This window comes from Mauremys reevesii, unplaced genomic scaffold, assembly GCF_016161935.1.
Source record: "Mauremys reevesii isolate NIE-2019 unplaced genomic scaffold, ASM1616193v1 Contig41, whole genome shotgun sequence".
NCBI classification, from domain to species: domain Eukaryota; kingdom Metazoa; phylum Chordata; order Testudines; family Geoemydidae; genus Mauremys; species Mauremys reevesii.
In genome coordinates this window covers 99,609-115,646 of record NW_024100853.1, presented here as the reverse complement: position 1 = coordinate 115,646, position 16,038 = coordinate 99,609, and the positions used below count along the sequence as shown (strand labels likewise).

Genomic DNA, 16,038 nt, shown 5'->3' with positions numbered 1-16,038 from the left:
CGTGTGTATTGGGTAGAACATTATAACTCATGCAAGTCATGGATTCCACGATTCTTCATATTTCTCTTTAGCTGAACTCTTTTCCCATCCCCTTTCTGCCCCTCCATACACACTTAGATTAAAGAAGTTATGTTGCCGTGGGGAAAGGCACCACCACATATGTCTTCTGTAAGTGTGATGGTTGTCACCTACTCTTTGCTGTCAGGGATTTTATCTATCCATGCACATTCTGCAGCCTACTTAAGAATGTTAGAAAATGCTGCTGCTTGTTAGAAAATTCTGCTGCTTCCTACATCCTATATACGGGATGCTGAAGATTATACCATCATATGAATGGGGGTTAAGAATTTGCCTCTGCAGAGGTAGGGTAATGCTGTTCTTTGCTACCTCTGTGAGGACCACATTGAGAGCAGATCTTGGCTGCGAGTAGGTTGAGGCCAGGGACAATGAGTCAATCCAGGGTTATTACCATGTTTGTATACAGATGTTCAAGTAAGTTAACGATGAGAACTTTTGACCTGTGAATAGGCCCTCTCCACTTCACTTATTAAAACTTTAGCACACACTTGTCTTCTAGCCAAGTGTAATCTGTTCTCAGTTTGGTATGGGATACCTGTGTGATTGTTCACTAAGTAATGGAACACTGTAAGCAGTTTTGGGGCAGAGACCATGACTTCCTCGTATGTATGTCGTTTTTTGTTGTTGTTTTTTTTTTAAACACTGTCCACTAAAGTGGGATTTCAATCCTGATTGCGGGGGCTGGATTACTATTGTAGTACAAATAATAAATATTACCCTTGCATCACTGTGATTTATGATTAAACTCTGTATAGCGTGAAATGTTGGAGCAAAAAATGGACGACCTACTGAGTCATCAGAGACAATTTGTCGAAAATAATCGTCGGTCCTTAGAACAGAAAAGAAAAGAAAAGGAAAAGGTAAGACGAGACCCATTTTTTCACAAGTTTAAAGTTGCCTCCAGACCGCTATTACCAGAGTGAACAAGTTGTTCATTGGGTATTTGTCCATGTAGAAGAAAAAACGCTGATGATTCCATATTTGATGTGTGCGCGCATACATGCACGCTGTCAGAATTTTTTCCCCGTAATGGTACCCCCAGGGCCGGCTTTGGCAACCTCTGGAGCCATGTGCTTATGCGCCGGTACATGGGGCCCTGCTGGTCCCACGCCCTCTCAGTTCCTTGAATGGATCTGTATTTGTTAGTGAAACAATTTACTGGCCTACCACGAATTAAGTTGACTAAAGCCATGTTCCCTAGCTGTTGATAATAGTAGTCTGGTGGTTATAACTTGGTAAGAGGAAGTGAATCCGTATTTCTTCAAGGTAGGCTGGGCAGGCAGGCTACCAATTTGTTCACCTCTAATTTACAGTTCGATGACAAAAATAAAATCAGAAAAAAGTTTGAACATTTTGCTAATAATTTGCTCACTGAATATAATAAGGGGGTTGGGAGACATAATGATTTGGGGAAATGGATCACTGGGATCCAAGAGGGTGGGGACTTCATAGGATGGGTCTCTGGCTGGCAATGAGAGTGGGAACAGGCTGTGGGGGGTGCTTGAGGACATGGGATGGAGCAGGTGTCTTGCTGGAGGATAGGAGGGTGCTTAGGAGAAAGCTGAGGGGAAGCACTAGCACTTCACTACCTTCTCCAGCTGACAAACCTGCTATGATTTGTTAGAGGGGAGTCCTGCAGCTGCTGCCAAGAGAAGTTTGGCAGAGAGGTTTGTTGCCAGGAGACGCCACTAGTGCTTTCCCTCCCTATCTTCCTCTGCTTTCTGCTCCCCCACTCAGCCCTCTCTTTTTCTTACCAACCCCAACACCCCCGACTAAAAGTCCCGTGCCCCTCATAGCCCTATTCCCTCATATAAATCCCCTCTCAAATTCATGTAGAGTCCCAACCTAAGGACCGTGGGGCCTGGAAGAAGCCTCAAAAACGAATTATACCCAGATGGATATCTACTTTGCATATCCTAATGGTTGCAGGAGATGGGCTAGATTCCTATGGATCTTAGGAGGTGTGCATTAGTGAAGTTCTGCTCCCCCAGATCTGAGGCGGGAGGAGTCAATGCCCCTCTACCAAACTTCTGTTGCTGCCCAGTCATGTGTTAAGTCAAATTGAAAATAACTAAGGCATTTTCCTCATGAAAAACATTTTGACAGCAATAAGCTAAAGATGTAATCATAGCAAAGAAGGGAATTCCCCGCACCCCAAAGGATCATGATTATTGGGGATTAGTCTGGTGGCTTAGTTGTAATGCTCGATGTTGTTATGGAGATCTACTTCCATTATTTGCTAGTATTTTTTTGATCCACCTGTCTTGGTGTAGCAGATGAAGTAGGCTACTCTGATTGGCCAAAGTGAGTCATAGCCATTAGTAATCATAGCAAAGAAGGGAATTCCCCGCACCCCAAACTGATTATTGGGGATTAGTCTGGTTGCTTAGTTGTAATGCTCGATGTTGTTATGGAGATCTACTTTTGAATCGATATATAAGCTTCATTCCATTATTTGCTAGTATTTTTTGATCCACCTGTCTTGGTGTAGCAGATGAAGTAGGCTACTCTGATTGGCCAAAGTGAGTCATGGCCATTAGTGGCCATAACAGAATTTATGCTTTACTTAAAAATGGGTTTTAAACTCTTTTTGCTTCTGTCAGAGAGCGCTTTAGTGTCATTAGTAACTTTTTAAGAGGCAATTTACAGCCCCTCCCCTGCGTTTTCCAGTGTTAATAGTTATAGTAACATGACAAGAAACATGTAACTAGAGTGTGTTTCTCTCTCCTACCCCTCTCCCCCCCAGTCTTCTACATTTCTACGACGTGTTTCATCAGCTACATGACTTACTGACAGGGGATCTGCCGTGCGACCAGATAAACCAGGACTTGCAGCAAGCCAACGATGCTCTACGAGCAGAACTCAACAAAGTAGGATTTTTAATATACTATTCAAATGGAAGTGGTGATGCTGAGTTTTTATTTTATGTAAAATTTAACTGTCCTTTTGTCAGGTTTAGCCCATCTCCCTGTATGATGGGAATAAATACAAGGGTCATGTGACAGAAGCATGCATCTAAACCGGGCATGCTGGCAGGTAAAAGGGCAGCCTGTGGTCATTCAAGAGAGTGAGACCCCCCCCCTCTGCCTCAAAAGTTCAGAGAGAGACTCTCTCTCGTTAGTGCCCAGGCAGAGAGCCTGTGAAGAGGACAGGTGACAATTTTCCAGAACTCCAAGGCAAAAGCCTTTTGGGGGAAGAGAATTACAAGGAACTGGAAACTGTGCAGGGATAAGCCTCCATTGATGGACTTGCAGGATGCAGAAGTCCCAGCTAGGAGAGGGGCGGGACCACAAGGATGGGCCTGCTCTGATCAAGACCTGGAAAAACTTGAGGCATTATACGCGGAAAAGAATAATTGAGGCTGGTTAAGGGTATTTTTGAGTCTTGTGTTATGATAATAAACCAACCTGGAAGAGAGCACTACTGTAAAATCACCACATGTGATATCTGGTTTGATGCAAGATTAAAGGTAAACTGAGGTAGCAGATGGGCCCAAAGGCAGTCTGGGGGTAATGCCCTACAACCGTTCCCTTTAGCCTTGTTCTGATATGAGCACTGCTTCTTTTCTATCCACACTCTCTAATAGAAAACTGCTTTTTTATTTATGATAGACATGGTCTACACTGACTTCATACAGAGGTTCTAAATTTGTCCACGATAGCTGTCCGGCATAGCTATGTGTCATCCTAGCTGTGTGAGCACATTAATCAAACGTTTTCTACAGAGGTGGTTAGTATTTTCTCTATACATACTCTTCTTTCCAGGTTTACTCTTGAAACACTCGATTCATACTCAAACTTGGACATCTATAGGTTTTTATCCAGAAAAGCCTACTCCTTTCTAGAATGGAACTAGGTTATTTCATTCTCATTTTTTACTTCCTTTTTAATTTGGAGTACTATGGAGCTATTATGACTGATATAAAACAGGTTAAAAAGGTTGAAAACCAGTTAGAATTTGGTGGTGGTACAGTTATGATCTTGTTAACTTCCTGGTTTAGATAGCGACATAACAGGGGTCGTGCCAGAAGTGGTGTGCCGAGTCTTCATTTATTCACTCTAATTTAAGGTTTCGCGTGCCAGTAATACAATTTAACGTTTTTAGAAGGTCTCTTTCTATAAGTCTATAATATATAACTAAACTATTGATGTATGTAAAGTAAAAAAGGTTTTTAAAATGTTTAAGAAGCTTCATTTAAAATTAAATTAAAATGCTGAGGCCTCTGGACCAGTGGCCAGGACCCAGGCAGTGTGAGTGCCACTGAAAATCAGCAAGTGTGCTGTCTGTGGCACGCATGCCATAAGTTGCCTATCCTTGCGATATAAAGTCAGGTGATAAATTTAAGATAGAGGATAGCACGACACTAATTTCCCTTGCCCCTGAAGAATGTGGTTATGGAGACAGAGGTGCAAGCTGAATGTCTTTGTTGGTCCATAAATATGGGGAATTAAGATGTACAAATACTGGTTTTTCACAACATGTAACCTATTCCTTGAGTATATAGTAAGTGGAAAAGGTAGAGTAATTTGTCAATCTCTTGGTATTTGGATTGTACCGAATTGAGTCTAGTTTGGTATTGATCCTTTCTGTTTGTTGGCTGTTCAATGGCATATTTGGTGATAGCTGATCGTCAGTCCAACACCTAAATGTTACCTCTCAAATGAGCAGCTGAGGACTGAGGCGATTGAGGCCAAATTGTAAATACAAATGTAAATACAATACAGATTGTAAATACAATTTACAATACAAATTGTAAATGCAAATGATGGGATGTAGCCTTACCAGATTGAGGTAGGAGAATGCATTTCTTGTAAATGGTTTTGTGAACGTCCTGCATCAGAGCATGGGATTTTTTTGTGCAGCGATGTTAGGTTGTTGGTTCAAGCTTTTTGTTGAATGCTTCTTAATCAGAGCCACGTGTGCTGAGTCACAGCAAGAGGGCTGTGCGTTTCAGCCCTTTAAACCCCTTGAATTTTGTTGATATTTTGAACACAGGCAGCTGAGAATTCATACAGCTTTGAAACATTTGTCATACATCAGCATTGTCTGAAAATGTTGTCGCTTGACACCTGTGTCTTTTAGAATGATTGATAGAGTGTGTGTGTGTGTGTGTGTGTGTGTGTGTTTGTTACGTTATAGCAGTTGGACAGTTTGGACTAGAAGGTTGTGAGACAAAAGGAAAATAACTAGAAGCATCAACGGTTTTAGTTATGTTCTTTGGGTGACTTGTTTAAATAGCTGAAAATACAGACTTGCTGTGTCGGCAAGGTTTTAATTTGTTTTCCATCCAGACCCTCCCTTTTCTTGAATTTGGCTTCTGCGCACTGGTGTCCATCTGCTCGTAGTAAGTAGATGAAGAAATGATGGCTTGCTTCCAGTAGAGTCCCACCAGTGCCATGCCATCTGTTACCCAGCAATGCAGGAGTTAGCTGGAAGGAGTTAGTTTCTTAGAAATAACTTTTATTTCAGTTCCCAGGTAGGAAATAGTTGTATGGGGTATTTTAACTTTTCTTAAAATATTTGGAAAAAAAGATGCTTAGAAAATGTACTATCCCGAGCCCCCAGGTATTAGTGACTAATAATACTTTACATCTAATGCTACCTTGCTACCGAGAGCAACTTCATATATTTGACTCATCCACACTGAGAGATGGGTGGTCTGAGAACAGGAGCTAGAACTGGAAAGTTCTCCTGTGTTCTGATACTGACTCCCCTCTGTGGCTTTGGGCAAGTCACTTAACTTCACTGACGCTTAGTTTTTGTGGGCTGAATTCTATCCTGTGTCAAGATATGCTATAGGGATGCACCAGAGAACTGGTTGCAGCTCGCTGGTTCCATATCCTGAGCCACCTAAGTACTGCTGTGATCTGTGCCAACTGGGAGACATCCCAAAAGGATTGTCTGCCCTCTGAGGACTGCCAAGAGTGCCGTTTGTGTTCCTAACTCATTTATATGTTTCCAGAGTCTTCATGGGACTCAGATGGGTAGTATTCCACATCACACTACTCTCAGTTTATCGACTTAATCAACTGTTTTGTAACGAATGTTTTGTTGTAGGAAATGGAGGAAAAAAACCTTCTTCGCTGCCAGTCTGATAAAAAATCTCAAGAAATCCATCAGCTGCAAGAAGAACTGAAAACAGCTAAACAGTTTCTGAAGGAGACCCAGAATTATGCGGAAGAGATGAAAAGTGAGATACACATTTCTACCTATTTAAATCCTGTTACAAACTATTACTTCAGTGTGGAGGTTCTTTAAACCTCATTATCAATGGTGATTTGAGGACTACCCAAGAAAAAAAAGTTCCCATTGTGTGATATAGTTAAATTAACTTTCAGCTAATACACGCAATTCTCTTTCCAAACTGAGATGGAACTTCTTTATACAAATATATAGTACTAACTCATAAAATTATATGGTTTTAAAGCAATTTAAAATGAGGAATAAATATGTCCCAAAGAGAACTATATGGTCAGCATATTAAATACTACAATGTGCTCCTGTGTTTTAAAATCCCAAGCAAACAAATATACCTCAAACTATTATCCTTTTAGCTTGTGTATGGACGCCATCAAGCTTAAACGTGGTGAAATGTTACCTGCCGAGCCGTAATTTGACTTTTCCCTACATTTGTCTATTTGGTTGGGAAAATGCAATTTGCAGATTGAGGTTTAAGAGAACAGGTAATTCTGCTAAATAGCCATTGTAAAGAAGGAGACTGCTCCCGCTTATCCCTGTAGAAGTCTAACCTTACTTAATGAGATTTCAAAATTAAATGTATGGACCCAGTCCTGCTCCCATTTTAATCAGTATTTTGCACTCTCCAATCCTTGAGGCCATCCAAATAAGTGCTTTGTGTTTTGATCTTATTCTTGGCAAGTGGCAGCACTTTCGGCTAGCTAATAAAATGTAATGCCTTCTAAGTCCATTTTCTTGCTTTCGCTATCTTCTAGCTGTGGTTCTTACGGTGTCAAATGGTAGCATTATCTCCATTTTCTGAAGGGAATAATTATGAACAAAAAATAAGTCAGAAGATGTTTGTGCTGCAACCAATAATACCTCGTCTTAATTGAAACATAACTGAATGTGGGTGCTCAGAGTCCTAGGCTGTCACCCTTAACCCCCGGACAGTTCTTCCTCTCTAACAAGTCTCTGACTATCCTCTCACCCCTGCAGTGCCTCCTTCTGGTCATCCAGGGACTGAGCTCATTTCTAGCTGGAGCATCCTCTGCTGGTCACTATCCCTCTCCTCACTGGCCCCCATGTCCCTCCCAGACCCCAGTGCCCTCCCCGTCAGGCTCCTGCTCCCAGCAGAAATCCACTATCTGGGTCTCCCCACCCCAGGGAATCCCCACCCCCTATTCTCCACCTTGTCTCAGTGGCTACTGCCAGTACCATCTAGCCCCCTTTCACTGAGGCTGACTGCAGTCTGTAATGGCCACTCATCATTGGCTGGGGGATTTGGACCTGCTGCCTTTCCCTGCAACTCAGTACCTCTGTGGGACTAGGACAAGGCCCTGCGGCCTGGGGAGTTGCCAGTCTGGAGCTTTCCCTTGCCCTGCTTCACTCTAGTACCCCAGTAGCCAGGTCCCTCTCCCTTCAGAGCTAGAGGGAGACTGACTGAGTGCCTGGCTCACAGCCCTTTTATAAGGACCAGCTGTGGCCTGATTGGGAACTGGCCCAGCTGTAGCTGCCTCCCCAATCAGCCCAGGCTTGCTGCTTTCCCCAGCCACAACCCTCTGCAGGGTTGTTCCAACCCCTTCAGGGCTAGAGCGGGCAACCGGCCTGCCACCCCTCCCCCCTTTGAATCACCACCCTAAATAATCCTTCTCCACCCTAGGTGTTGATATATTTCAAATAACTGTTGATTGCTATCATTTCCCTTCCCCTCTGTCTGCTCCTCTTTCTCACCAAGTTCTGGGTCTTGGAGACATTGAATTTTCCTTGTCCTGTAGGAAGGGAATGCGTAGTCTTGTTTCATATGGTAAATTGGTGTTATTCAATAGAATTCTCTTTGCAATACAGGAAATCTCTTGTATTGCCCATGTCTCTTAATTTTACTCCATACATCAGTTCATCAAACACCTTGAACATTTTTATATATGCTGGATTTTAAAGAGAGGAAAATGGACAAATAGGGCACCAACATTCTTTATCTAGCCATTGGTACTGTTATCTGTCAACCATGAGTTTCAGAGTACAAGCCATCAGACCTGAGGGAAGATGGGCTGTAGAAAGAGTTACAATTGTGAAGCATAGAGCGATTTGTATGTTCTTTCTGCAAAACTGAATTATGGCAATGCTAAAATTGTCTCAGCTATCCAATGTCATGGTTTGGGAATAAAGGCAGTTTTAGAACACAGAAGTAATTATATTCTGAAATACTAAGAAAATGTATTGCTAGGTGAAAAATTGAAAATTGGCAATATTGCCATTTTATAGTGTTATCCATAAAAGCTAATATTGCATATTTGACATAGTTTGCTTTCAGAAATTAAGCACATTTTTTTATTACTATAGAGATGAGTTTGTCTCAGGAAATACAATTTGAAAAGAAAGAAGCTGAGATTTGGGATTTAGAGGGGAAAAATCAAGATTTGACTGAGGAACTTGAGAAAGTGCAGTCAGAGTTGCAACTTAAACAAGCTGAGATCGCTCATCTCCAAAATCCAAATGATTTGTCCTATATCTTGGTTGAAATGGTACAATACGGAAACTAACAAAGCCATGTTATTTTCAGTCTCTGTTAGCAATGCCAGATAAGAGCAATATCCTTTGCTGACAGTTAATGAGGCATTTAGCTTTTAAGAGCCCAAATATTAAATTGTGTCCTTTTTAATATCTATTCTCTATTCTAAGATAACATTTGCTATAACTTCTCCATTAGTAGCATGGAAATGTGATTAAATCTGTTATCTTCTCAACTTCTGGCTATCAAAGATACAGGAGGTCTTTAGCAGGACACCTGAAAACGTGATAAAATTGTGCACGTTTTGTCTGTTCTGTGGCCCAGGTTTTCTCCTCACTGGTAACAAAGAGGTGATTCCTCTCCCCTGTAGAACTGGGAGGTGGATCAGTGTTGTTGCTGAAGGTCCCCGGACTAAGCTCCACCGTTCACCTCAGGCCACCAGAAATTGTGTCCACCAGCAGAACAAGTTGGCGGTTCAGTTTCTCCCAACACTTTGTCTTCTAATTAATTATTGTTCATTTTTCTGCCATATTGATTTCATTTCAACTTCTTGCTCCTCTTTCCCTTTCCTCAAGTAAGTTCTGTGGATCCGCAAACACGGCACCTCTCAGTAACTCCCTTTGACCGCTATTGCAGTGCTAGAAAAGCCCTGCAAGATCAAGCTAAGTCCAAGTAGTTCAGGGGGCAGCTTTTTAGGGGGCTTAGAGGGTAACCTATGTCTTGCTGCTCCAAGCCACCAACCCTTGCTCTGTGAGGGGACGGGGCTTTGTTGGACCAGCGCACTAGTGCCATGCATGCGTCCATAAACACACCCATTGGAAGCCCTGACTCCATTGTGAGAAGGCTTGATCAGGAGCATGAGGATTCTCAAGGAGATGAGAACCCGACATAGTCTGCTCAGGAATAATACTTGGAAACTCCGTATGCGCTGGGTCCCAAAAAGGCAAAAAGAATTGTCCCCTTTGTAAAGAAGTAATACGTACAATTAATGAGTAGGTTGTATAAACATCAGTCTTTAAATCTTTTCTCTTGCCTTCTGTCCTGGTCTGAACCCTGACTTGAAACTGGGCGGTTTCAAAGTGAGGACCAGCATGTCTTCCCCCCACCCCAAAATCCTAGGGTAGGTCTCCCCTTCGGCTGTCACCACCCAGTCAATTCCGTGGGCCGGGACACCCCTGTTTCCCCCCTTGGGAACACAGATCAATTCACAGAGGAGGAACCTTCCCCCTCCCCCCTCTTCCCTCTCTCCAGCCTGCTCCGGAGACAGAGATGCCTGGATTCAACCGCCTTGAATCTCTACACACAGGGAAGCAGCCCACTTCCCCCTCCCCTTCCCCTGAATTTCCCCAAGGGAAGGAATTAACCAAGTCCAAAGAAAAGGAAAGAATTTATTAAGAGAACAAAAGAAAATACCGAATCTCTATGAATCCAAGCTGGGCACTCATAGGGTATAACCTTGCTAAGTTCTGGGGAGAATCCTCTCTCTTTCTCAGTACAACCATGAGGATTCTCAAGGAGATGAGAACCCGACGTAGTCTGCTCAGGAATAATACTTGGAAACTCCGTATGCGCTGGGTCCCAAAAAGGCAAAAAGAATTGTCCCCTTTGTAAAGAAGTAATACGTACAATTAATGAGTAGGTTGTATAAACATCAGTCTTTAAATCTTTTCTCTTGCCTTCCCACCCTTAGGGCTGGTCTACACTGTGGGGGGGAGTGTCGATCTAAGATACGCAACTTCAGCTACGTGAATAGCGTAGCTGAAGTCGAAGTATCTTAGATCTATTTACCTTCTGTGCTCACGGCACGGGATCGATGTCCACGGCTCCCCCGTCGACTCCGCTACCGCAGCTCGCTCCGGTGGAGTTCTGGAATTGATGGGGAGCGCATTCAGGGATCGATATATCGTGTCTAGATGAGCCACGATATATCAATCCCCGATAAATCGATCCCTACACGCCGATAGGGCAGGTAGACTGGACGTACCCTTAGGATGTGTTTGCTGTTGTTTTCTCCTATATACGGGTCTCCTGGAGTGCTCTGTATCAGACTCGCTGCCTCCCTTCTCTCCCCCCCCAAGTATATCTGGGTGTGCAGAGAGATGTGTTACTTCTGTGAAGCCCATTCTCAGGTGGCAGGGTAATATAGTTTGTTCATCTCTGTTTTCAGCCTGGGACCCTCTTTCAAGCAGGGAAGGGGACCCAAATTTTAGGTCACAATGGAGTGGGAATTGTCCCTGTCTGTTTAACAGGTCAAGGACTCAGGCTTTACCAAGGAAAGGAGTTTGGAGTCTCCTCTCCCTCTCCATAGGCTTGCTCAGCATTGAAGGATAAAAGAGCACTTTAGCCAGTGTGTGCCCAGAAGAGAGGCACATAAGAATTCCATTCATTTCCGGTTAAATCTAGATGTTAAACTAAAATGTTATATAAAAAGATAAGGAAAATGTGTAAGTTTGGGGACCCTAAGTGCAGCAGTAGTCCTACCTGAGAGAGACATGGCCATGCCTCCAGAAGGGGGTTCCTTCCAAAAGATTCCATTGACCAAAAGAGTGAGGACACTACAGCAAATTTCAAAACTCCAACTGTGGCCATTTCTTAGTCTTAGTAAGGGAAATCTAGTTGGTGGCAAGCAAGTGGGCCATCGTCTCTAGGGTATGATCCTCAATTTGAGTGTGAGAGTTCTCTGGGTTACATTCTTGTCAAATCCTTGAGGTGTTGTGTAAGATATTCTTTCATGGCAATTTTTTCTCTATCTTGATGTGATTTGTAGCAAAGCATTCTTACTCTCTGGCTACAAGGAAACTGTTTACACTCATGAACGTGAAAAAAATCATCCATACCCCGTGCATCCACTTTCATAAGTGCAAGGCTATTTGGGGAACCAGTGAAATTAGTAGCGGAGCCAACAGAAGCCTGAACCCTCCTTGTCAAAACCGGCATAGTAATCCATTGGTCACTGCCAACACCAAAGGTATTCATGAAGGGAATGGTTTCAGAGTAGCAGGAACAGGAGTACTTGTGGCACCTTAAAGACTAACAAATTTATTTTAGCATGCACAAGGGAGAGTATGAAGCAGAAGCTCACATAGATGACCTAAATCTTTTTCTTCCCAAACAATTAAATCTTCAGCATCACAAAGACAAAATGAGCATTTGTGTGTGAAGAGTTTACAATTCCTATACAAGACTCTTCGTTCTGACCTATCCTCTGTGTTGAGAGGTTTAAATGGCTGGTAGTATCACAGCAAGGCTGAGGTCTCAAGTTACACAACCCTGTCCATTTACAGACAACATCACTGTTTGTGCCCTGACCAGCGAAACAGATCCATTCCCAACTTGCCAGCTGCTAGAAAGGATTCCAACCCCGCTGGAGTTCAAAATCAGAATATTCTGAAGCCAGTGCAGGACATTGTTCTACCAGGTTAAAATAGGCATGGCTTTGACTCTCAATTTACAACTCTGGTAAAGATTTACAAAGACCCAAAACTTCATCTCATCAATTGTATCCTGGCAGCAGTCATCCCGGAGCTAGTTTTCCCCAGTGACCAGGTTTGCTGATACCATGCATTGGTAATGTCCTCTGAGTGGGATTTCTCAATGTGTCTCCAGAAATTCCATTTGTGGACACGTCATTCTCAGATCCTGTCCAAATGTCTCTTTTGGGGCAGGTAAGTACAAGGAACATACTTTAAGCCAACCCAGTTTTCACTTTGGCCCTTGTATGATTGCTACAGGAACACACCTCACTTGGTGAAGAGCATACCTGGAAGACAAGATGCCGCCAGGGTTATGGTGGGTGTCACAGAAAAAAAGAGCGTCCAGCTTTCTGAACCGCACACCTTGTGCTGTACCGTTTTTCAGTATGTCAGGGTACACGTCCTTTTAGTTTACTTTAACAGAATTCAGTAGTGTTGGAACAAAAACATAGGAATGGACAGATGGGGTCAAACTAGTGGTCCATTGAGTCTCCTGTATGTCATCTGACGGTGGCCAGTAGCAGTTGCTTCAGAGGAAGGTTCAAGAAACCTGTAGAGGGCAGTTATGGAATAACTAACCCACAAGGGAAATTTCTTCCTATCTCCTGTTAGAGGTTGGCTTGTGCTCTGAAGTATGAATGTTTATATCCCTTTCAACATAAGTGAGTAACCAGAGGTCAGAACTTCTCTCAGAGGCCATGGAAATAATGTCAGATGTCGAGAAGAATCCGCTGCTTTACAAGACATTTCGCATAAAGGGAAGAGGAAAGAGCTGAAATCATCCTTCTAGTTCTTCACTAGCCAGAAGTTCTGGGAATTTTTGGACATGATTGATTGATAGCTAAGGAATCTCCACTATACCAGCAGAAAAACAGATCTCTTGACGCATGGGCCCCTATTTCATCTGTACCTGAGCTGCCTACAGTTTGCAGCCTGGATATCAAAAGGAAAGTGTAGTTCAGCAGACATTATCCTTTAGCCCAGTGATTCTCAAACTTTTGTCCTGTTGACCCCTTTCACATAGCAAGCCTCTGAGTGCACCCCCCACCTCCTTATAAATTAAAAACACTTTTTTAGCCTGACTGATACATTTTGGTATCCAGGCAGAATTCAATCAGGAACTTTCATTCATTGTTCTGGTAAAGTTTCACTTATGGTGCAAAGGAAACAATACCTTACTTGCCAGGGTCTCTACTTCAAAATGAGACCGTGTTTAAACATGTCTTTTCACTCTGCCCCTAAGGTTGACTGTAACTGACTGATGTGATATTAAACATAACAGGGCAGTGTCTACACTGCATGTTGTAACATCGTGTTAATGAACACATTAATTAATATCTTATGAAACTTCCCAGGGCAGACATGCCCCTGTTATCTTTAAACTGCTTTTACTACCTCATTATGTCACACTCGACTTGGGAGAGCATATCAGTTCTGATGTATGCAGAATTTCCATCTAAATTATTAATGAAGTGATTCTTCTTATGACAGCACTATTCTTGCTAATAATTTAGATAGGCATGTGAACAATTCCATGTGCCACTGCAAAGAGAAATTCTGGTAATGACTATATGAAGTTTTATTTGTAACACGCATAGGTTGGGTGTTTACTGCCAAGCAGAAGGGAAAGTTTTTAAACCTGTCCATCTAGGTGAATTTTTCTTATCAATTCCTCTGCATTTTCTAGTCTGCAATCTTTTTCTACTTCCATTTATGGTGAATGAGGGACTGTAGTTCTATGCTCTCGCTTCAGAAATAAACACATCAAAAAGCACTCATGTAGCACAGTGTGGAGCCGGTATTGTGGCAAGCAGGCATTGAGTGACAGTACTCACTCCATGCCCAGCTGATGGAGCACTGTGCTTGATATTTACATTATCCTGAAGTGTGTTTTATAAGGCTGCCAGATATCTACCATCCATTCATTTTGGCACCCCAATGCACATAAGGTGGACAAACATGCCTGGACCACATGCTTTTCGGCTGGGTTCTGTCATTTGGTTATTTTGAATATTATATTTAGATTATGATTTCTCTATCAAGGAAATCTACACACACGTAGCTTTCCAATAAACATGACTTTAATGTTTCTCTGTTGGAATTAGAAGCTGCTATAATTCAATTGTATATTACTAAGTGAACTCTACTGTACAAATTCGTATTATAACTTTTGTTTGGATTTTTAGTTGCACTGAACTTTTAATGGTAGGTGAGATGCCATTAGTGAGAGTATAATGCTTAGACAGAAGAATGAATTTTCCTATTAGCAACTAAAAATTTTTTTTATTTTATAGCTAGACAATCTGAAGGCTTTAGATCAACTGAAGAAGCAAAATGGATTCGCTGACAGTAAACTGAAGACATGGATGCAATCCTGTAAGCAGCTGGGGAAGGAAAAAGAAATGTTGCCGAAACAAATTGCTGACCATAATGCTCTATTAAAGGAGCACAAGCCAAGTATGGGGTAGTTGAAGAAGGAAATGCTATACTAGAATGATTGTAAGGCTGCAAATCATTCATGGAAGTCACGGTTTCTGGGATCTCTGTGAATTTTGCAGTGCTGGTGCAGCTGATGCCAGGATCCCAGCAGCTGGGGAAGCCCAGGAGCCAGCCGCATTGGCCGTTGCTCAGTCAGCCCCAGGCACGGTCCCTGGAGCAGCAGTCTGGGACTAGTGGTGGTGGGGCCCTGAGCCACCCCTTTCCCCCCGCACCAGCATTGCCCTGCTCTCTCTCTCCACTCCCCAGCAGTCTTCAGGAGCGTCCCCTCTCCCAGGCGGTAAGATTTAGTCCCAGGTATTTTTAGTAAAAGTCATGGAGGGGTCACGGGGCCCTGACTTTTTGTTTATTGCCCGTGACCTGTCCATGACTTTTACTAAAAATACCAACGACTAAAACATAGCCTTAATCATGATCCTGTTTCTAACCTTAATGCATTTATTTAGAACACATGTTTTCAAAACCTCCATTATTACATTTGATTCAGATGAGGGGCCAGATCCTCATAAATCAGTATAGTTTCTGAAGCTCTGCTATAGTTGACTGTGGTTGCACAAGCACACGTCTTATGTACTTAATTAACAAATGAATGATTGAGATCATTGCATTCTAAACACATATTTCCAGAGTCTCCTTAAAGTTATTTGTACAGGTAACGACTCTTTCCCTTGGTCAGGTGCTGATGAGGTTGCCATCTACCTACATTCACTGACCCAGGACAACGAGCCAGAGTATGAGCCAGATGGACTCCCAGAGGTGGTCAGAAAAGGTAATTGTTACTTCTTTAGAGGAGAATGGTCCACATTGTGGGGAGTGTGCGCACGCTTATTTAAATAATCGTGTTGTCATAGGTGTGACTTGGAAGCATTGTAAAAACTTGGACATCATTGGCCAAATCCAGCCCTCATATAGGTTGCAAGAGAGGGATTCTAGGCCCAGCCATTCCCATTATAAAACACCTTTTTCTTCTGGTTGATAGGAAGGGGGGAAATTTTTGCTTAAACATTTTTAACTAAATGTTTTTTCATTGAAATGTGCTGCATTGTCAAAACCGAAATGTATTACGGAGATGTATTGATTCAGACAAAGTTTTTGCTGAGCAGGGAGGGAGACCCCCAAATTGAAAGCCTGATGTTTTTTGATTCAATTTCATTTTATGAAAGCATTTGAAAGGCTTATGTTTTCATTCCAATCTAGAATAAAAACAAATTGTGAAACCTCGAAAGGGGTAACAAAACAGAATTGTCTCCCTCTGGCCGGCTCTATGTAGAACAATAGGAGAGACATCGTTTTCAGATGGAA

At 42.5% G+C, this 16,038-nt stretch overlaps 1 long non-coding RNA gene across 1 annotated transcript; it reads left to right on the top strand.

The window, feature by feature from the left end:
- Window positions 1–831: 831 nt before the first annotated feature.
- On the top strand, window positions 832–14,553 carry LOC120394191. Its single transcript, XR_005592205.1, has 4 exons — window positions 832–938; window positions 2,825–2,948; window positions 6,136–6,268; window positions 14,535–14,553. It is a non-coding gene; the product is annotated as an uncharacterized LOC120394191 (long non-coding RNA).
- Window positions 14,554–16,038: the final 1,485 nt, after the last annotated feature.